The 22278-nt window shown below is 51.9% G+C and overlaps 1 long non-coding RNA gene across 1 annotated transcript; it reads right to left on the bottom strand.

Moving 5' to 3' along the window:
* Positions 1-5722: 5722 nt before the first annotated feature.
* LOC129145817 (uncharacterized) lies at positions 5723-15411 on the bottom strand. Its single transcript, XR_008551904.1, has 4 exons — positions 14846-15411; positions 12848-12951; positions 6477-7125; positions 5723-5800 (listed from the first exon to the last, which is right to left on the bottom strand). It is a non-coding gene; the product is annotated as an uncharacterized LOC129145817 (long non-coding RNA).
* Positions 15412-22278: the final 6867 nt, after the last annotated feature.

Below are 22278 nucleotides of genomic sequence, written 5' to 3'. Positions count from 1 at the left end.
GGCCTCTCTGCACACTGGTGTCTATGCAAGTGTCTCCTACTCTCCTGTCCCTTTTCTAATAAGCCCACCCTTTTGGATATAACTCATACCTCAGTGTTGTGGGGAAACTCGCCAATGCTGCTGAAAGGGGAGCTCTGGTGAAACCTTTCCCAGACTGAACCCAAGGGCCCCAACGCTCCAAACTCATCAACTCCACAAATGATTTCAGCTATGACTCTCGTCACGCACACACCCCCCACCACAAGGTGGGCCACGTAAGCAGCTGCCTTCAATCAGCCTGGATAGACCTTGGTGGGGGTGGGGACGATCAGAATGAAGGATGGGACAATATTAAAACATAAGGTTCCAGGGGACAAAGGAGGGTGGGCCTCCCTTGTGGCGCAGGCAGTTGAGCGCCGCACTGTGAAGCTGTCCTCAGCCTCTGCAGTGCCGGTTCGATCCGCATCGGCTGTGGGGCAACCCACATGGCACGGTAGACCTCTCCTGTCTCCCTGCTGCTCCCCTCAGCAGTGTATTTCAGTCAGTCTGCCTGTTCTGTTCCCAGCTCTGTCTCCGGTGAATTCTCTCACCCTCCCATGCATCTGGCCTGTACCCCAGCACTTGTATAAATAAAAAATAAAACTTTAGGGCTTCCCTGGTGGTGCAAGGGGTTAAGTACCGCACCATGAAGCAATCTGCAGCCTCTGCAGCATGAGTTCCATCCCTGGCTAGCCAGGGAGCAACACACATGGTGCAGTAGACCTCTCCTGTCTCACCTGCTGCTCCCCTCAGCAGTATATTTCAGTCAGTCTGACTGTTCTGCTCCCCACTCTGTCTCTGGTAAATCCTCTTACCCCCCACACCTCTGGCCTGTACCCCAGATCTTGTATGCATAAATAAATAAATCTTTAAAAAAAAACACACACACAAGAATATGGCCCCAGGCAGATCTGAACTCACCCTTGGCTCTTGACCAGAGGGGAAAAGACATCTTCCCTCTGGGACCATTCAAGGGAAGAAAAACAACCAGAAAAGCACTTGACTGCCGGTTGGGTTATCGTTATCGTGGGTGTGGTGCAAATAGTTGGAGTGCAAATAATTGGAGTGCAAATAGTTGGAGTGGGGAAGAAATGTTCCCCATAAGAAGGTTGTGGGAGGGGAATGGTGGTCTTGACGACAAAGCAAAGGAAACCAGGACAGAGCTTGTGATAGTTTTTTCTGGAACAAAGGCTCATGATTTTAACTAATTGTTGAGGGACCCCTGGCCCCAGACTCAGCACTAGCAGTGGGCTGTTGACCACCTGCTCCATGCCCCCCATTTTATAAAAGGGAGCACTGGGGTGCATAGAGATTGGGTGATTTGCCTAAGACCCCACAACTTTGATGAAATCCTATGTTGATTTGATGGAGTTTGGGGAAGAAGACAAGCAAGAACAGAGTTGAAACTGGACCTCAAGTTTAGAATCCAGACCGGACTCTGAAAACCTGTGATAGGAGCCCCGGGGGGAATGGGATCAAGCATAGAACAAGGACTGATGCTGAGTTTTTGAAAGTAAAAAAAAAATTTAAACCCTAGTAAGTCAACAAGAACGCAACCTCACCCATAACCACTTTCACTCCACAGCTTTGGTTACATTCCAATGCTAGCCAATGCTTGTCATCTTTGAGGAATTTTTTGAGAATAGGCAATGCTCCACCTGACCGGAAATGGGCAGATGTTATTCTAATTTTCCAAAAGAGGAAAAAGCAGGGCCTTCCTGGTGGCGCAAGGGGTTGAGCACTGCACTATGAACCAATCCGCAGCCTCTGAAGCACGAGTTTGATCCCCTGCTGGCCAGGGAGCAACCCACATGGCGCAGCAGACCTCTCCTGTCTCGCCCGCTGCTCCCCTCAGCAGTGTGTTTCAGTCAGTCTGTCTGTTCTGTTCCCTACTCTGTCTTTGGTGAGTCCTCTTACCTCCCACGTCTCTGACCTGTGCCTCAGCTCATGTACACATACATAAATAAATCTTAAAGAAAAAAAAAAAAGAGGAAAAAGCAGATTCTAATAAAAGCAGGCGGGTAAAATGGACAGTGCTCAGTTTGGGCTTGTTAAGAATGGGTTGTGCCAGACAGGCCTCACTTCCATTGAGAAAGTTCTTACCCTGGCAGATTCCTGGGGTGGGGGGTGGGGGGGATGTGGGAGTGGATGTGGGGAGAAGGGTTGTAAGGGAGGATATCCTAGACTCTAATAATCCTGTACCATGTGCAAGACTATGCAATTGCTACCACTATTGTGATCAGACCCTCATGTACTTCTGAAAAGAAATTTAGGGACTAAAAAACACACTACTCTTAGCTGAATTCAACCTTCAGACATTTTAAATAAATGAAGAAATTTCCCAACAAATCTTCCATTCTTGCTATCTGATGACATGGGCCCACTTTTCTGGCTGGCAACAGACATTACTGTCCTCAGAGGAGAAAGCATATATGTACATATTATAATTTGCCTCAGGCCCCACTACTCCCTGCTGCCTCACCCATAGCCACTTTCACTCCACAGTGACATCCAATTAGCTCCAGCAGGCATTTGGGTATTTGCCTCTGATCGAATCTACCCCCAGTATTTTATAGAGACTCATTCAGAGGACAGAAAGAAGGGGCAGCACTATGATTCCTTACGAGATGGCAATCTGGCAAGGGCTACAAGCGCCTATCCACAAAGTCGGCTCTGGAGAAGCAAAGAGAAATTTGGATCTGAGGAGCAAATCTGAAAGCAGCCAGAGTTTTTCAGATGACTGAGCTGTGTGAATTCACATGAGTGTGCATGTGTTCGGTGTTGCTTAGGGAGAGGGGCGCTGGGCATCATTCTGGGGGGTGAGGAGGAGCATCAGTGTGAGGACAGTGGGAAGAGACCTTAGTGATCTTTGTCCGACTTCTTCCCCTCAATGACCAGGGCCCTCATGCTCCATCTCTGTGACAGAGTCGGGAGCTATCATTCTGGTTCCGGGTGTTGGGGTGATAGTGGGCTGCTGGGGGTTTGGGGGAGAAGCTGGTGAGAGTAGGACAAGCTTCCCCGCCCACACATTCATTTCTCCCCACTTCTCCATCCCACCCCAGGCACGTGGGGTCCCCAGAAGAAGCGTCTTCCTTATAGCACCACTCCTTTCTGGGACCTGAGGGTGAATCCCAGGGAAGCCTGGAACAATCTGGGGGCGGAGACTGTGGGTGCCTGGCTCTCCGTGTCTGGCTTCATCCAAGCCCCTCTCCTTAAACTCATCAGAGACACAGACTAGGCCAGGAACATCCCAAAAGACAGAATTGGTCCCTCTCAGAAACACTGCTCGCAGGACAAAGTCCCAGATTCCCGAGCTACGAGCCCATTGTAAGCGGAACGCACGGAAAAGGGAAGCAGAGTGTCACATGAAGCAAAATTAATTAGAATTTAAACTAAGAATCTTCAAAGAGTTGAGAGAGGACAGTAGTGGGAGGGGTGGTTTAATTGATAGTCTGCTCCTGCAGGGGCCATGAAGCCCCCACTCACTTCTAATTAGCAGTCTCACTTCTAATTACGTGACAGCGAGTGACCTCCCGGACCAGGTCAGCACAGGCGTTGTGGCTTCTTCCTGGCTTCATGCTCTTGGAGTACTCTTGGGGAGCACTCTTGAGCTCTTGGGGAAAGCAGCCCCCATGTCCTGAGGGCCCTTCAGGGACCTCGGCCCCTCCCCACAGCCCACAGCTGTGAGGTGACAAGCAGAGCCTCCAGCCCCTGAGGATCGTGGGAGCCCTGGCTGACATCCTCAAGGTAACCTCGTGAGACATTTTCAGCCAGAACCACCCAACAAAGCCACTCTTAAATTCTGACCCACAGAAGCTGGGGGTGATCAACATCTGTTGTTTTAAGATACTAAGTCTTGGGGCCTCCCTGGTGGCTCAGGGGTTAAAGACACAGAGCCATCAAGCTGTTGCCAGCCACTGTAGCGTGAGTTCGAACCCCAGTCGGCCAGGGAGCTGACCCACATGGCACAGCAGACCTCTCCTGTCTCCCCGCTGCTCCCCTCAGCTGTGGATTTCCATGGATCCACCTGTTTTGCTCCCCACTCTGTCTCTGGGGAATCCTCTCACATACACATACACCCGCATCTCTGTCCTATGCGCCAGTTCTGCTGCGCAAAAAAGAAAAGCAGATGCCCACAGAACAGCACTGGGCATTTTCCAAGGACATGTGGAGTCGAGGGACACTCGCAGATGCAGGAGGAGGACGCCTTACGGGGCAGGAGAGGGGCCCAAGAGAGGGGGTGAGCTGGAGCAGTGTCTGGGAGGCGTCGAACGCATGCACAGGCTCTCCTCTTTTCTGCCAAGCACGTGGGAAGACCGCACGTCTCTCCCACCTCCACGCTATAGCTGGGCGGGGTCACGGGACTGGTTCTGTCTCAAGAGCAGAGGTCATGGGGGCCAATTCCAGGCCAGAGCGGGTGAAGCTCCATGTACCATCATCCAAGGCTCTGGGCCCAACTGCAAAAAATCACGAACGAGCAAGCTGAGAGGAAAACGCCCACTGTCCTGGGCTCCTGAGTGAGTACCAGGGGCTGAGCCTCCCAGCCCACCCACCAGCCTGCACCCGACAGGCTGGCTTCATGAGAAGTAGACTTTTGGTGTTTCAAGCTTCTGGGATTTGGGGGTGCTTGTTACTGCAGCATAACCCTAACCTATTCTGATCAATCCAGAAAGTAAACCCCTGAAGTCACCTCTTCCTGGAGACACACCCTTATTTCTTGACTTGCCGGGACTCACAGTTCCCTCCAACTCTTTTTTTTTTAATTTATTTATTTATGCATACAAGAGCCGGGGTACAGGCCAGAGATGCGGGGGGTGAGAGGATCCACTGAGACAGAGTGGGGAACAGAATAGGCAGAGTGACTGAAATACACTGCTGAGGGGAGCAGCAGGTGAGTCAGGAGAGGTCTGCTGCAGCCGTGCTCCCTGGCTGGCCGGGAACCAAACTCATGCTGCAGAGGCTGCAAATTGCTTCATAGTGCAACCCCTTGCGCCACCAGGGAGGCCCCTCTCCAACTCTTATTTCAGCACTTGACCGATCAGCAGCTTGGCCTGTGCCTACCACTGGCTCTGCAATCAGCGGCCAAGGAGGGGCAAGGACTGGGGTGAGGGGCCGGGCAGCAGCAGCGGCGTGCACGGAGATCTTGGCAAGCTCACAGTCGCACTCTACTGCCGCCGCCTCCAGCTGGGGTGGCTGCTTTGGTGTATCTGTCTTGGGGGCTCTTCCATCCTCTGGTGTTGCAACGGGAACTTTGTTGCTGCTTTGCCATGGGAACGTGGTCGTGCGTGGGAACGTGGTCGTGCCGTGGGAACATGGTCGTGCCGTGGGAACATGGTTGTGGAGCAGGTCTGCAAGGCGAGACTCTGCTACTTGAGCAGAAGTTCTTGTGCCACACGTTGAAAGCACACGGCCGGTGAAAGCTCATCATGAGACAGTGGCGTGAGGAATAAGGTCTGGAGGGTGGGATAGGAATGGGGGGCAAAGTTTCACGAGGGACAGGCAAGGAGACATTGTGACCCTGCGTCAAGAGACATTTGCGGGGGCCTCCCCGGTGGCGCAGCGGTTGAGTGCTGGGTTGCGAAGCTGCCCGCGGCCTCTGCGGTGCCGGTTCGATCCCCGGCTGCTCCCCGGCCACCGGAGGAGGGTCCCGCATGGCGCGCAGACCTCTCCTGCCGCCCGCTGCTCCCCTCAGCAGTGTACTTCGGTCCTTCTGCCTGCTCTGCTCCCCGCTCTGGCTCGGGTGAATTCTCTCGCCCTCCTGCGCTTCTGACTGTGCCCAGTGCTTGTATAAACAAAACAAACAAACAAACAAATAAATAAATAAAACATGCCTCTATTAAAAAAAAAAAAAAAGAGACATTTGTGTCAGCAAAGTATCTGATGTTATCACAGGCAGCGACATGCCGGGACCGCCATGGAGACAGTCACATCATCACGTCACCAGAGGCCTAGGCATCCCTGGCCTGCCTCGTGATACGAGCCACACTCCGGAGGTGGCCGAGGGATGCTCTGCTGGGATTTGCAGATGGCAAATACATCACAGCTGCCCATGAGTGGCAGGAGGAGCCAGCTCATAGGGACCCACCCGCGTGTTCTCTGGGGAGGCCCCACACACATCACCTCTGGTGGGGCTGTGGCCAGGAGAAAACAAAGTGCTAGCTCCCTTTCTGGACTTTCTCCAGAAGAGGGGATTTCTGGAGGAGACAAAATGTCTCGACGAAAGGTGACAAGAGCTGGGCATGCTCTTCCCCTCAGACTCTGGACTTGGAGTTGGGAGATCCTGGGTCCCCCCTTGGCCAGATCTGGCCTGGCTTCCCGGCAGGCCAGGGTGCCGATGCTGCCCCCTGCCCACCTCCCACAGCCAGAGGGAGGCGGGGTCACATGATTAACAGGCAGGGCAGGGCAGGCCATGGAGAGCCCTGAGGGCTAGGAGCCACACAGAAAGTTTCACGTCCTACCTCAGCCGGGTGTTTCCAAGCCACTTCGCTCCAGCCAGTGACGTGTGCAAGGTGCTGAGCTGGGCGCTAGGGGCAGGTGCGGCTGCCTCAGCAGTGGCTCCCAGAGGTGCCCCATGGATGCTGCGCCCTCAGACTCTTCCTGGGGCATGCAGAGGGCCAGGTCTCTCCAAGGTGCTGCGGAAGCTTCCCAAGATGTTCAGACAGGTCTCCCCAAGACGGCCAAAACTGGCCTTCCTAAGAGGTGTCACTTTGGCATGTGGATAATTTGGAGCTGAGGTCACTTGAGGCCCTTCGGGCTCAAGAGAAACTCTTATCCCCCCTTCACTACTGGAAGAGTGAAATTTGGGGGAATAACCCAGAACTCGGGTTACTACCAGAAACATCCCTTCCCTCAGAGAAGCCCATCTCCATTCAAAGCAAAGGCCGGTGCAGACCTCGTTGTGGGGTCCCCCTCCTTGAAGCCCCAGGCCCCCATCCCAGTCCTCAGCTGGGGACAAAGCCCCCTTTGGCCTCACTTTCCTTAGAATCTTCATCCATGTGGATTCGCCATAGGAAGGTAATGAAATGTGTCCCTTTCTCCCCCTGATCTGCCTGTTTTGACGTGACCCCACAGCGCCAGAGATGCCCCACAGGCACTTCCTCTCCTTCCCTATGGAACAAAGATGGAGAAAAGGCAGTTTCACACTCAAGGGCTTACAATTCCTCTGAGAGGTTTACCCTGGTGCAGAGCTGGGGCACAGCCCTCTGTGACCTGGCAGAATGGGGAGCCCTGTAGCCCAGGCCCAAAGTTTGAGGCCCAGGGGCTCCAGGGAGGGAGAGGGAAGAGAGGGATGAGGCTGGGCTAGAGGCCAGAGGCCCTGAGGGTGGGAGGTGATCAGGGGCTGGAAGGGGCTTGTGGGCTGCTTGCTGGGGGAAGCCTGGGCTAGGAGGGCACATTCCTGGGCCCTAACCTCCAGAGGAGTTCCTGCTGGTCTGGAGTCTGGAATGCATTTCCCATAGGAACAATGCCTTGGACAGAGGCCAGGCCCCTAGGCCAAGAATAGAAGGGGATTTTCCCCACAATGCTGTTCAGTTAGATTGCTCATAGTGATCCCCTCGATCCTAGATCAGGGTTCACAGAGATGGGCGCCCCGTGGCATCACTCCTTGCTAGGGGTCTGAGCCTGCCCTGGCCAAGGGATTTTGCTTAGGGTTGGTTGGATTTAGGACGTGAAACTTGAGAAATCCTGAGACCAGTTATAATTGTGTTTAATGACAAAGCAAGCTATCAGCTGACATTCAAGGGATAATCAGTTTGCAGGAGGCACAGATGAGTCAGTTCTAAATTACCATCAAGGCCTCCCTGGTGGTGTAAGAGTTAAGTCTCAGCACTATCACACTATGACACTGCAGCCTGAATTTGATCCAGGCCAGGGAGCTGACCCACATGGCGCAGCAGACCTCTCCTGTCTCCCCACTGCTCCCCTCAGCAGTGTGTTTCAGTATATCTGCCTGCTCTGCTCCCCGCTCTGTCTCTGGTGAGTCCTTTCCTGTACTTCAGGCCTACATCCCAGATTCTTCTACACATAAATAAATAAGTCTTTAAAAAAAATAAATTGCCATCATATCATCTGGTAGGCTTGTCTTAGAAGTTCCCAGGAGTTCTATTTGCTATAGAGGGTCCCTGATTCCCAATCTGGGTTTGGGCATTTCTCCTGAGAAGATGGCATCAGTCAGGGAGCTCTGGAAAGAGCCAGCAGGCCACCAAAGCGGGGGACGGAGGGGGAGGGAGAGCGCTCAGCTGGGGCCAGTGCCACCTTATCTCAGACCTCAGGCTGTAGGACTATAGAACCATGCATTTCTGTATTTAAGTTTGGAGGTCCTTTGTCCTGGCAGCCCCGGGAAAGAACATCAGCCATTCTGATAGAAATAGATAACTGACAGGTCATGCCTGATCCCTCCCCCGACCCCCACCCTATTACAGCAGAGTCGGGGTCTCTAACTAAGTTGTCTGAGGGAGGCTGAAACTCCTCGGTCAATGGGCCTCAGTTTCCGTGCCTGTAGAATGGGGACAATAACCGTCGCTGCCTGCAGGGTGAGGGGAGGCTAGTCCAGCGAGGATGGGAGGTCGACATTACAGCTTTGTTCACACCGCTAATCTGGGTCCAACTACCATCAGCACAGTTCCAGATAGTGTTCAGTGAAAGGGGGAAACACTCTTTCTCCCCCTGGGTGAGCACATGACCTCTGCTGGAGAGGAAGCCCCTCGGGACAGCTCTTTCACTTGTGTCTATGGCGACAGTGGCACTTGGCACCTGGTGGGGATTTGTGGGGACAGGAAGAAGCGGGTTTACCCAAGGGCCCTGGGGAAGTTGGAGGCTGCATTCCTTGGGAGCCTGAAGACGGATTTTCATCATAAGCAGACAATTCAGTTCCCCGGGAGCGTCTATGAGGAAAATGCTATTTTTGGTAAGAAAACAAAGTCGGACAGGGAGGGACCAGCCTGGCCAGCTGGAGCCTCACTGCGCCTCCTGCTGCCATTCCCACCCTGGCCTCAGGGTGGCACTGTTCCCTCTCCAAGGAAGGCCCCTGCCTGCTGCCCTGCTGCTGAGCTGTAAAACCAGCTGGAATTTTCCAAGACTGAGCTAAAGGCGAGGGATAACAAAACAAAAATATACCCAGGGGCACCATGTGGTAAACCGCTAGCTCACCAGGTCTACCTTGCTCCCCAAGGCTTAGTCCTCTTCCGTGTCCACCAGGGACCCTACACTAGGACACCTGAGGTCCCCTGCTCCAATTTTAGGCCCAGGTACGTGTGGGGCCCTAAGCAACAGCACAAGTGGACACTCGTCAACTCTATGTCCAAATATATTTTTTAAAGATTTATTTATTTATGCGTACAAGAGCTGGGCACAGGCCAGAGATGCGTGGGGTGAGAAGATTCACCAGAGACAGTGGGGAACAGACAGGCAGATTGACCAAAGTACACTGCTGAGGGGAGCAGCAGGAGAGTTAGGAGAGGTCTGCTGCGTCATGTGGGTTGCTCCCTGGCCGGCCGGGGATCGAACTCGAGCTGCAGAGGCTGCAGATTGCTTCATAGTGCAATGTTTAACCCCTTGTGCCACCAGGGAAGACCCTGTCCAAATATTTTTAAGCCATTAAATCAAGCTAACGAACTGCTAAGCCCATTTAATATTTATAACCCTTCAAAACAACCTAGAGACCAGGTTCCAATGCAGGATTTAGACTCCTTGATCCATACCAGAATGAGTAGCTTGGGAAACTGACCCTGGCTGCCCCCAGGCCCTGGACGCCCACCCCCTGCACTGTGAGCAGGTGCCTGTGTGGCTGCTCGTGTGGCTGCTCCAGCCCCACCGTGGCCACCACCCCGACTGCGCCTGATGGGAGCCTGTGCTTGGCTGCTCTGGGGCAGGAGCTGACACCAGGGGTGAGGCTCACCCTGAGCACCCCAGCGACGAGGCCTGTGCTGGTGCCAGGAGAGGGTTTGGTGCCAGCAGTGGGATTCTGGGGTCTTGGCAACCGAAGTCTACTCTGGGGGTGTGAGTTCCTAGGGCGAATGTAACAAAGTTCCCCGAACTGGGTGACTCAAAACAACAGAAATGTATTGTCTCACAGATCTGGAGGTTAAAAGTTCAAAATCAAGGCGTCCCCAGGGCCACACTCCCCCTGAAAGCTACAGGGGAGATTCTCCCTTCACTTCTCCCTGTTTCCCATGGCTCACTGCCCGCTCCGCCCCCCACCCCGCCCTGGGGCCTGGCGTGGCTGCTCTCTGTGCTTCTTGCGGCATGGCCCTCTGTGCCTCCTGTTAACCAAATACAATAACCGCCGCCCTTTCCAAATACCGTCACATTCTGAAGCACCCGTGGCCAGGCTTCCAGTCTAGCTTTGGGGGCATAGGATTCAGCTGTGTCTCCTGTGGAGTGGCCCTGGCAGGGGCCAGTGAGAGATGACATCCTTAGCCCCCTGGCACCGGGCTTCTGGACACCTGCATCTTGGGCTGCCCAGCCCTTCCTTGACTCCTCTTTTCTGTTATGAACCCCCCTCGATTGGCACCAGGAGGGCCAGGCCACAGCCATTGTCCCAGGGTCTTTCTCTCTGAGCCCTGACAATGTCTCAATAAAATCCACAGCTGGTGTGCAGAGGAGCTGGAGGTTGGGAGGAGCTTCCCTTCAAGAGAACAGAGTGCCCTTCCTGTCTCAAGGGACAAGTCATCCCTGCCCTAATGCAACTTCTTGTCTGCCCAGTGTCCAGCTGATGGGAATGCAGGCTCCTGAGGCTGGCCAGGAGATAAGGCCTCTTTGCCTGCCATGAATAATTCATGGGCTGACCAGGGACTGGGCGCTCGCTTCCGCTGCCGCCAAGCCGCTGTGCTCTGGGGACATGGCCAGGAGCTCGCAAAGCCAAATGGAAATTTTCTCTCCTCTCTGGTGCCTCCCTCCATGCTCCCCTCTGGTCCAGTGGGGTTCCCTGCTCTGCTCTAGATGGCTGCTCATGGCTCTTCAGCCCAGGGGCCTCTGGCCAGGCGCTGGGCATGCAGGAAGAGGGGCCCCTCTCCTTACCCAGACCAGACACTCACCAGCAACCTCATCAAACACGCTGCTGCTAGGGCCAGCTGGCAAGGGCCTGGCTACCTGCCACCCCTAACCTGGAGGAGCCCCAAACTGGCAATTATCTGTCCGAGGAGGATCCCTGCACATTACTTCCTGTTCCAGTTCCCTAACCTACCAAAGGCATCAAAACCCATGTGGCCATTCAGGTGGCCAGAGCTGCCACGTAGGGGAAGCGCTGGGACCCCATCTCCAGGAGGGGTCCTCCCCCTTAGGAGCTGGAGGATTTGACTCTAATGTGGGGGTGGCTTTACCTTATACGTTATAAGCAAAATGGCAGAAGAATTGCAGGTGCTTTTCCAGGCACACTGAGCACCGGGGTGGTAGCTGACACCCAGAAATTGGGCAGGAGGACAGGCTGCCCTCACAGGGGAAGCTGCTGCAAAGACCATCAGCCCGGGTGTCAGTGGAAACTGGGGTGCTGTTGTCCGGCGGCCACAGGGTCCGCTGGTCCAGGCTGGAGGAGAATCTGCACCCACACTGGGCTGGGGATCCTCAGAGGAGAGCATCTTCCTGCTGAGCAGAGCTGTCCCGCTCCCACCCTGGGCTCTTGGGTCCCGGTTCTTTCAGGCATCTGCACAGCCTTTGCCTCTTATGCAAGAGCCGCCCTGTCCCTCCTGCCCCAACCCCCCTCCCCGGCCTGTTTCTCAACCCTGAACCCCAAGGGGTTTGCTTCTCCATTTCCTCCCTCTGAGTTCTCCATCCCACAGAGCCATCACCACCCCTGCCCCACCCTCCAGCCAAGAGGGCGCCTCACTGTGCACGCAAGAGCACTAAACCCCGTCATTCAATGTGCCGCTGCAAACACTCCTCTCCTATTAGGGTTTGCCCTCCCTGCCCTCCTGATTGCGCAAGGGGAAAACTTGAAAAACCCAAGTGCAAAGACAGAGTAAGGAGAAGTAACTATCATCTTCCTACCAAGAGGCAAATTATTAAGGTTGAGCTGTTTCGCTTCTACCTTTGTCTTCCCTTGGTTGGAGAGTCCTGCCCTGGCATCAAGTACCTCAGAGACCCGCTGCGCCGCTGTCCTGGACGAGGGCCTGACTTGTGAGACAGCCCCTGCTCTTGAATGTCTAGATAATTCTGTTGTGTCGCTCCTTCATTGTGTGGTTCCTATTTCTTTCTTCTTCTTTTTTTTTTTAATTTTTTAAAAAGAATTCTATACTTTTTGCAAATTGCTTTAGTTTTTAAATATTTTATTTAATCTTTTTTAAAGATTAATTTATTTATACCACCAGGGAGACCCCACTATTTTATTTAATTTTGCATAGAAGAACTGGAATGCACGCCAGAGGTGCAAGGAGTGAGAGGATTCACCAGAAACAGAGTGGGGAGCATAACAAGCGGATCCACTGAGATACACTACTGAGAGGAGCAGCGGGGAGACAGGAGAGAGGTCTGCTGTGTCATGTGGGTCAGCTCCCTGGCTGGGGATCGAACTCAGGCCACAGTGGTGATAGCGTGATAGTACTGAGACTCAACCCCTAGGCCACCAGGGAGGCCCTGTATGGTTTCTATTTCTGCACAAATCCTGTCCATCCGCTTAGAGCATTTCCTTGGGATAGCGTCCTGGAAGTGGACTGTCCTCCACAAGTCTTAGTTTCAGAACATGGAGGATGCAGGGGGTGCGCTGGACATCAACGCCAGCAAGAACTAAGGCTCCATGGTTCTGCCCACGGCAACCCGAGGACTGTCTCTGGCTGGCCTCAGGCAGAACTTAGCCCAAACTGAGCACACAGCTCAGCAGAGCACTTCTGAGACTCACCTGCTCGTTCTTATTCCTTGCTGATGTCCTGGCAAGCTCTGCCTTCCTCCCCCCAAAGCTTATGGCCAACTTCTCCTTGAGGCCCCGGCAGGCGGTGGGTCGGGCTGCCCGATAAAGTACAGAACACACATTCAATTTGAATTTCTGATGAACAATGAGTCAACTTTAAGCCACTGCTTGCTAAATTTAAATTGACCAAAGGCACTAAACTTGCCTTTTTTTACTAGTAAAATTACCGAATTCATTTTTTACTATTTAACTTATTTTAATAGTTTATCATGAAGATTATTTAGTATGTACTTATAGTAAAAAAAAAAAAATCACTGCTGTTTGCCTGAAACTCACACTGAAACGGGTAATCTGTATTTTCATTTGCTAAATCTGGCAACCCTGGTTGTAAGGGAAATACCTCTGGAGGGGCTGGGACAAGGCGTGTGCTCAGAAATTCCTTCTGCTGAGAGGTGCGTGGAGAGGCCTGGTCTTAATCACAGCTGATGACCACACTTCCGGGGGGATTTAAGAAAGGGACTGAATGTGGCCTTAGACCCAGTAAATCAGAGATGTAGGTGGGAGGCCCAGAGAACCTGTCACACCCCCTCCCCACACCCCAGTGAGTTCTGGGTTCAGGGCCCTTCAGGAAGCCTGGTCAGAGGCAGAGCTGCTCAGACACTGGTTCCCAGGGCTCAGCGCCTGGAACGGAGCAAGCCGGGCTCAAGGCTGGCCCCAGCCTGAGGTTCCCATATGGGAGGAGATTGGGGGAACCTAGGGGTGGGCACCATTGCTTGAGAAGAGGCAGAGAGGATGGCGCAAGACTGAGTGAGGGGGTGAGGGAGGGAGAGGGGTATTTGGAAAGGCGTGGGGTAGCGGGGGCCGCTGGTAGGAGGTGACTGATTTTCTCCAGGGAGCAGGGTACTGGGATTGGGATTCAGGCACTGGGAAGCCGATCCTGGGTCTTCACAAGGGGGTCAGAGCTGAAGGAGCACTTCAGTTTTTCTCAAACTCAGCGGGCATCACAGGCACCTGGAGGGCTTGTTAAACCAGACTGCGGGGCCACCCAGAGTTTCTGATGATGTAGGTTCACAAGTAAGTGGGGTCCCCACTTGCCAGAAGAGTTCTGGGGGCCCCACCTGAGAACCACTGATCTCAGGAGACAGGTGTGGGCCTTGGAGTCAGGCCCACCAGAGTTCATGCCATGCCACTAACCCCTACGCTGCTCCTCCACCCTCGTTAGAACCAGCTGAAGCACTTCAAACCTTGGGATGCCACTGTCCTACCCCAGGTCACATCCAATCAGTAGAGCTGGGGGGCCCAGAGCCAGGATTTTAAGAGTTCCTCAAGTATAGAGCCACAGACCCACTCTGAGCCACCCCCACCCCAAAACGCAGGCCGGGCGAGACCAAGGAAGGTGAGCACAGGGCAGGTGCTTCCAGGGGCCTGCTGTTGCTCCTCCTTGCCTTTCCTATCCGCCTCCTTCCTTTCCTCTGCCTCGAGGAGTTGTCTCCCAGCCAGGCCAAAGCACACCCAACCCTGCTCCCCTGAGAAAACCCAGTCTCTTTGTCATTTGCCTCCTCCCACCAGTGGCCCCCGCTACCCCATGTCACCTCCACGCCTTTCCAAATACCCCTTTCCCTCACTCACCCCGTCACTCAGTCTTGCGCCACCCTCTCTGCCTCTTCTCAAGCAATGGTGCCCACCTCTACATTCCCCTAATCTCCTCTAACCCTGACCCCATCTTACCACGCAGACAGCAAGGATTAGCGAGAGTTTGCCAAGGGCGTTTTCTCAGTATTTGTCTTCAATTCAATCAAACAAACACATTTCAGTGCCAATGATCACCATGGTACAAAGATGAATAAGTCATCATCCTTGGCTTCAAGGGATGGGATGTGGGAGCGGCTACCCCATAAATACATCAAAGCTATTGGCGAGATAAGAGCAGTCCAGTCAAGCGTGAACGACGCGACTCCTGGCCTCAGCACAGGCTGCGCACACACTTACCCTCTGCGTGAATGACTGATGCCTGGTCTGAGGGGCTAGAGACTCCGCAGGGCAGGGGGAAAGGCTTCACAGATGAAGCGCTCTTGCAGCAGAGTCCTGGAGGGTGAATCAGGCTTTTTAGGTGGAGAAATGGAGATAGGCATGCCAGATGGAGTCAAAGGTATGGAGCAAGAGACAGCAGGAACATTCCAGAAATGCTGGTGATATGACCAGCCAACTGGAAGGCATGACGGGGCACAGCAGGAGGGAAGGCTGGACAGGGCAGTGGGAAGGAGGTGGAGGTGCAAAGAGAGCCAGGGACCTGCTGAGCCTCGAACCGTCTCGGCATTAGCGTTTGGGATTTGGGCCATGGGAAGCTGATCCTGGGTTTCAACAAGGAGATTCTAGAAAGACAGCCTGGTGGCAGCTTAGGTGACTAAGATAGGGTGAAATCCCTGGGAAGACCGGATGGGGGAAAAGCAGAGGACAGTGGACAGAATCCACGGCAGCAGGATCAGACCCAGAAGAAGGGCCTGCAGCCCACGCCATGGGTGAGGCAGGGAAAAGAAGGGTGTCTGCCACCAGAGTCCCCGGGGGACTGAAGGCCAACTGCTGGATGTGGCTGTGAGTGGGGGTCATGTGACTTAGCCATTGCATACAGCATTGGGACAGAGGCAGAAATCTGCAGCAAAGGGCACCAAGACCTTGGCAGCTGCGACCTTGTGCTAGCTCTCTTCGTACTCTCTCGAAGGAAAACCGAATTTAAGAACATGAAGCCAATGGAATCAATTCCTTTGCTGACATACGGAATGTTGGTTTTCTTCTTAACGTTCCAACATATACACCAATAGAGAAAACAGTCCAAGCAAACCCAGGTAGGTGGGTCTTTCCACCTTCAACAATGGCCAACCCACGGCCCACCTTATTTCAGCCCCACATTCTTGGCCTGTCTGTCACACAATCTCAGCTGAGCCAAATCAGACCTGCTCTTCTGTAGTCGAAGCTCCTTGAATCTTCTCTGACCCTTCCCTCTCTCCTGCACCACAAATTTATCTGCAAAAAGCCCTCATGAATCTTTCTGCAAGGAGTTCTGGGAACGTTCTCCCCAGTGAAACAACTGTAACCAGTAAAACTCTTAAAAAAAAAAAAAAAAAGAAAACCCAAAACACAGCAATTTAAAGCTCTGGAAATTGTCTTAAAAGCACACAGACGATTAGGAAGGCTTTATTCAAGAAAACTTACATCTGGGTGAGAACAGCTTGAGTCAGTGACATCTGAGCCTCAGCCCTCTCCCTTCCTCCCCTCCCAGCTCAGCGGATGGAGGATCCATTCCAGGCAGGTGAGCCAAGAACACAACACAAGCTTCCTCTTTCCTCAGCTCTTAGTAGCGTCTCCCTGGGTGGGGCGGGCTGCCAGCATTTCTCATCCCCTGCGGCTCCATGTTGTGAAAGCGCTAATCCAAGGAAGATCCGCTGAGAGGTGTAGGGCTCACTGCAAAGCCCAACCCTCTTGCCCAGGCACGGCGGCCCAAGAATACAGGAACCTCAATCACTCTGCCTCAGCTTGCTCACAGGACAGAGAGTCGAGGCTGGGAGAGGCTAGCCAGGAAGATCAGCGGCTACGCTCTTGTCCAGCACTGGTAGGAAGCATTGTTGTCACTCTGAGACAAGAAGGCCCGGGCTCCCTGCCTTCTGGAGCAGTGGCACAGCCTTCACCTAGGGGAAGAAGCAGGCCAGGAGAATAGAGAGCTCTGAAGCTCTCGCCTCTATTGGAAGACATTGTGGGGTAATTTCAGGTGTAAGTGCTTTTCAAAAGCAATGGAGATTTTGCTGGTAAGCTGTCAAGAGGGGCCTGGGAACCTCCTTGAGCTGGTTAAACCGAAGACCAACTGGAAGTGTATCAGAGAACCCAGGACAGAGGAGTCTAAGAAGAGTCTAAGGTGGCAATTAGCCTATAAGACTAACCCCACAAAAGGGCCCACATTTAATTGGACAAGACTGTGGAGCAGTATATGCCCCAGAGTGTCAAACAAGAGGGCAGCCAGCCAGCAGGAGGTGGAGGCTCAGGCCCGGATGTGGTACCATAGGCGGCAGGCGGATAACAGGGAAATCAGTCAGAGACAAAGAGAACCTTGTTAAAACCACTGTCACCTTAAGGTGACTGTGCACACGCCCAAGGCTGCACCCTCTGAGGCCGACATCAGAGGCTGCTCATGTGTGGGGAATGGACTTCACTGGGAGAGTCCAACCAAGTCACTAAGCCAGAAAGCAACAAATGACAACAGCAAGGCCTGGAGCAGGGAGGAGCCTGTGCCAAGTTTGAGCAGAGCGTTACCAAAGTGTCCTGTTTTCAACCCAAAAAAATATGATACAAGCAAAGAATGGGAATGTCTGAATTACATAAAAAAAAAAAACTCAGTCCTCAGGAACAGCTTTTGAGAGGGTCCAGATATCAGACTTAGCAGACAAAGACTTCAAAGCAATTGTTATAAATATGTTCAAAGAACTAAAAGAAACTGCAACTGCATCTAGAAGAAAAAGGAAGGTTTGGTGAGAGTGTCTCATTAGACAGAATCTCAGTGAGAGAGAAAAACACTAGAACAAAAGAACCAGTGGGAACTCGAGTCGAAGCGTTCAATGACCGAAATGAAAAATTCATCAGAGGACCCAGAAAAACATCAAAACAATTTTGAAAAATAAAGAACGAGGTTGGGGGACTCACACTTAATAATTGGAACACTATGACGCTTCGGTAGCAAGACGTTGTGATACTGGCATAAGGATGGACATGTAGATAAATGAACTAGAACTGAGACTTCAGGAGGAAACCCAAACATCTCTGGTCAATTGATTTTTGACAAGGGTCACATTCAAGGGAAAAAGAATATTTTTTTCAACAAATGGGGTGAAATAACTAGATAGTCACATGCAAAAGTGAAGTACAGCATCTTCACATCATACATAAAAATGTGCTCAAAATAGATCACAGACCTAAATGTAAGAGCTTAAACTATAAAACTCCCAGCAGAAAACAGAGAAATAAATCTTCAAGGCTCTTGGGTTAAGCAAAGCCTTCTTAAGCACATACTAAAAGCATCAGCAAAAATAGATACATTGATCTTCACCAAATGAAATATTTTTTGTGTTTCAAAGGACACTATTAAGAATACGAAAAGACAAAATGGGAGAAACTCACAAAATGGTAGAAAATATGCAAATCACATATATCATAAGAGATAGAACAGAGAAAACTTACAACTCGATAATGAAAAGGAATGAAGGACTTACACACACTACAATATGGATGCATCTTGAAATCATTTGAAGTGAAAGGACAGCTGAAAAACTACATATTATATTTTTCCATTTACGTGACATGTCAGGAATAGGGGATTCCATAGATTCGTAGATCCATAGATTCGTGGCTGCCGAGAGCTGGGGGCTGGGGGATGTTTGGGGGAAATAGGGAACAACTTCTAATGGGTGAAGTGTTCTACTTGGGGGAAATAAAATGTTCTAGAATTGATTGCAGGGGTGGTTGCACACTGGGAATGCACTAAAATCCACTGAATGGTACACTTCAAGTGAGTGACTTGTGTGGTATGCAGATTATATCTCAACAGGGTTGCTTTATTTTTTTTTTTGAAGATTTATTTTATTTATTTTTGTGTAGAACTGGGATGTAGGCCAGAGATGTGGGCAGGGGTGAGAGGATTCACCAGAGAAAGAGTGGGGAGCAGAACAGGCAGATCCACTGAAATACACTGCTGAGGGGAGCAGCGGGGAGTCAGGAGAGGTCTGTTGTGCCACGTGGGTCACCTCCCTGGCCGGGGATCGAACTCAGGCCACAGTGGCTGGCGATAGCTTCATAGCTGAGACTTTAACCATGCGCCACCAGGGAGACCTAACAGGGTTGTTTTAAAATGGTGATAACAGGGCCTCCCCGGTGGCGCAGCGGTTGAGCGCTGGGTTGCGAAGCTGCCCGCGGCCTCTGCGGCGCCGGTTCGATCCCCGGCTGCTCCCCGGCCACCGGAGGAGGATCCCACATGGTGCGCAGACCTCTCCTGCCACCCGCTGCTCCCCTCAGCAGTGTACTTCAGCCCTTCTGCCTGCTCTGCTCCCCGCTCTGGCTCTGGTGAATTCTCTCACCCTCCCGCGCTTCTGACTGTACCCAGTGCATGTATAAACAAGACAAACAAATATAATAAATAAATAAATAAAAAAAAAAAAACATGCCTCTATAAAAAAAAAAAAAAAAAAAAAAAAAATGGTGATAACAACAGCTGTCATTTAGACAGCATTGACTATTTTGGGGGGACTATATTATCTATTTTGCATATGATCTCATTTTCCAACATTATTTCAACTATGTTATAGTTGGAAAAAAAAAAAAAACAAGTCTTGAACGAAATGTCTTAGTTCACTCGCCCAAGAAAACACAAATCATAAATGCCACGGCCTAGATTTAAATGTAGATCTTTCTGCTTCTAAAGCTCATGGTCGGGCCTCCCCGGTGGCGCAGCGGTTGAGCGCCGGGTTGTGAAGCTGTCCGCGGCCTCTGCGGCACCGGTTCGATCCCCAGCTGCTCCCTGGCCACCGGAGGAGGGTCCCACATGGTGCGCAGACCTCTCCTGCCGCCCGCTGCTCCCCTCAGCAGTGTACTTTGGTCCTTCTGCCTGCTCTGCTCCCCGCTCTGGCTCTGGTGAATTCTCTCACCCTCCCGCGCTTCTGACTGTACCCAGTGCATGTATAAACAAACAAACAAATAAATAAATAAATAAAACATGCCTCTATTAAAAAAATAAATAAATAAAATAAAGCGCATGGTCTTAGATTGCTTCTCCTGACTTAGGAGATAAGATTCATTGCTTCCCATTTTATTTAACACACACCATCGACAATCTACAATAAGCCTCCTGTTTTCCAGAGTGGATTTCGATGTGAAAACCTAGCTTTGGTAGTAAAACACACGTAACATAACATGAACGCTTGCAGCTAGTTTTATTTATTTATTTAGTAAAGATTTATTTATGCATACAAGAACTGGGGTACAGACCAGAGGAGTGGGGGCATAAGAGGACTCACCAGAGACACAGTGGGGAGCAGAACAGGCAGACTGACTGAAATCCACTGCTGAGGGGAGCAGCGGGGAGACAGGAGAGGTCTGCTGCACCATGTGGGTCAGCTCCCTGGCCGGGGATTGAACCCAGGACACTATGGTGAGCTTTTGTGGTGGTAGCCTGAGATCTAACCCCTACGTCACCAGGGAGGCCTCCAGGGAAGAACATTTTTAAATTGAATAGTTATGAAATGACTCTAGTATCTGGGCCAGGAGATGGGTAACACACAGCCCCTGGACCTGTAATATCACCATGTCACTGCTAAGGTCAGCAAATTTCCCAACCTGCTAGAGCTGGGGCTGGCGAGTTTTGCTGGGGGGATTTGTGGGCAGCCTGTGTCCAGGAGGCAGATGGTTAGCGCATCAGCTGCCTCTGCCCTCTCGAAGCCAGCAGCCCTCCCTCAGTCTCCAGCACAGCCAACTTAATGAAACTATTGAGTAAATAATAAGCAGGTAAGTAAGAGATGGGGTCAAATTATGAAGCGGATATGCAGATATGGGAGCTTAGGATGCTTAGAGGCCACTCGCTGGTCTGTCGCTGGACCTGCTGACCCTGTCATCTCTGTCCTACCAGCTTTCCGCTTGACTCTGTGGTAGACAAGCCAGCTTGCCCTCTCGGCTTAGAGGCCTGTACTCCTGTTGTTCCCTGCCCCCCCCCCCAGCCCCTCACAATGTCATGCCGGTCCCACCCTCACCTCAGCCCCAAAGAACTTTAAGTGCCAGTTCAAATCCTCAGGAAACTGAATCAGAAGAAACTGGTCCCGCCTCTGATTCATTAATTGTCCATGTCATTGATTTCAGGCTGGGGCTTCTGGCTCAGCCCTTTTACTTACCGCTTCGAGTATTTCCCCTTTGCTCTAGGTAAGGACTGGACTTTGCTCTATGGTTCTCTCTCTCTCTCTCTCTTTCGTACCGGAAGTTTCGCTCAGTAGAAATATTTACTGTCTTGTTAGTTCATTCAAGTATAGGGTGAGACAATGAGGGGATCTCTGGCAGGACGTAAACAGCTTTAAAATAGCACAATAACATGAAATTACATAGGAAACAGTATGTGATGTGATTATTAATGCATGAGTTTTATTGACTCCTTTTGAGTTAATGACATGAAGAACTCAATTTTTATTACTGTAATTAAGGATGACGTCAAAAAGAGGAATGCGTGGTGACTAAGAAGACATTTTTAACCAACCACCTGTTTGACGCCCTGTATGTATCTGATTATAAGGCTGGCACAGTTTTTCGCCTGTGTGTGCGCGCGCACGCGTGCACGTGTGTGTGTGTGTGTTTCATGCCCATTTTCAGTGCTGGGTCCTAAATATATAAGTGTGAATTTACCATATAGTTATCACCCAAACTGAAACCATTTGAGACTGAAGGGTCTCAGTCCTAGGCATTTGCCAGGACCACAAGCATAAACCAAGACAGTCTGGGGTATAAAGCCCCCCATGACTTTATTATAGACAACTTCACATGGGTGTTTAAGGAAGCAGCCCAAATCACAGGGTGTCACTCATCATGGTCTGGACCAGCCAGCAGGAAGCTCTCCCCCACAAGCAGAGCCCCACCCTTCCATTCCGCCCTCCTGGTGCTCGCAGAACTACTGCAGCCAGGACTTCAAACTTCTGCACAAACTTCACCTCCTTGACCCATAAGAAGCTGCCTCGGGGCCTGGCCACAGGTCATCTGAACTCGCTGCCTGGACTCGGCACACAGGCAGCACTGCAGTGACAATAAAGGGACAAGACTGCATTCCTTGGGGCCTGTGCCATCTCGGATCTTTGGGTTGGTGGCAGGCACGCTGAGGCCTTAGCGGGTAGTACCAGCCAGCAGTCGTGTCCTCCCTCCGTCCCCAGTGGTGATAACGCTGAGGACGCCTAGTCTGAGGAATCCTAACTCGGTCGCCTGAACTCCTTTTTGGGAAGCGTATCCCAAAGGGAAGTTTCTCTCACGGGTGAGAGAAATTGCTAGAAAAAAAGTCCAGGGCAGGGGTCAGGGGGGTGGGCAGAGATGAATAAATGGGAACTTGCCGCTCAACTGTGGGGCAAATCTGAAATTGTTCATAGACTTAGCCCCCGAAAAAGTCTACATAATAAAAAATAAAAAAATTCCTGGGCCTCCCCAGTGGTGCAGCAGGTTGAGCGCAGTGCTGTGAAGCTGTCCGCAGCCTCTGCAGTGTTGGTTCGATCCCGGCCGGTCAGGGAGATTCCCACATGGCGGGGCAGACCTCTCCTGTCTCACCTGCTGCTCCCCTCAGCACTGTATTTCGGCCCTTCTGCCTGTTCTGCTCCCTGCTCTGTCTCTGATGAATCCTCTCACCCTCCTGTGCCTCTGGCCTG

Source organism: Talpa occidentalis, unplaced genomic scaffold (assembly GCF_014898055.3).
Source record: "Talpa occidentalis isolate TD23 unplaced genomic scaffold, MPIMG_talOcc4v2.1 talOcc4.14, whole genome shotgun sequence".
Taxonomy (NCBI): domain Eukaryota; kingdom Metazoa; phylum Chordata; class Mammalia; order Eulipotyphla; family Talpidae; genus Talpa; species Talpa occidentalis.
Note: the sequence above shows the minus strand (reverse complement) of the source record. Positions and strands in the feature narration are given on the sequence as shown.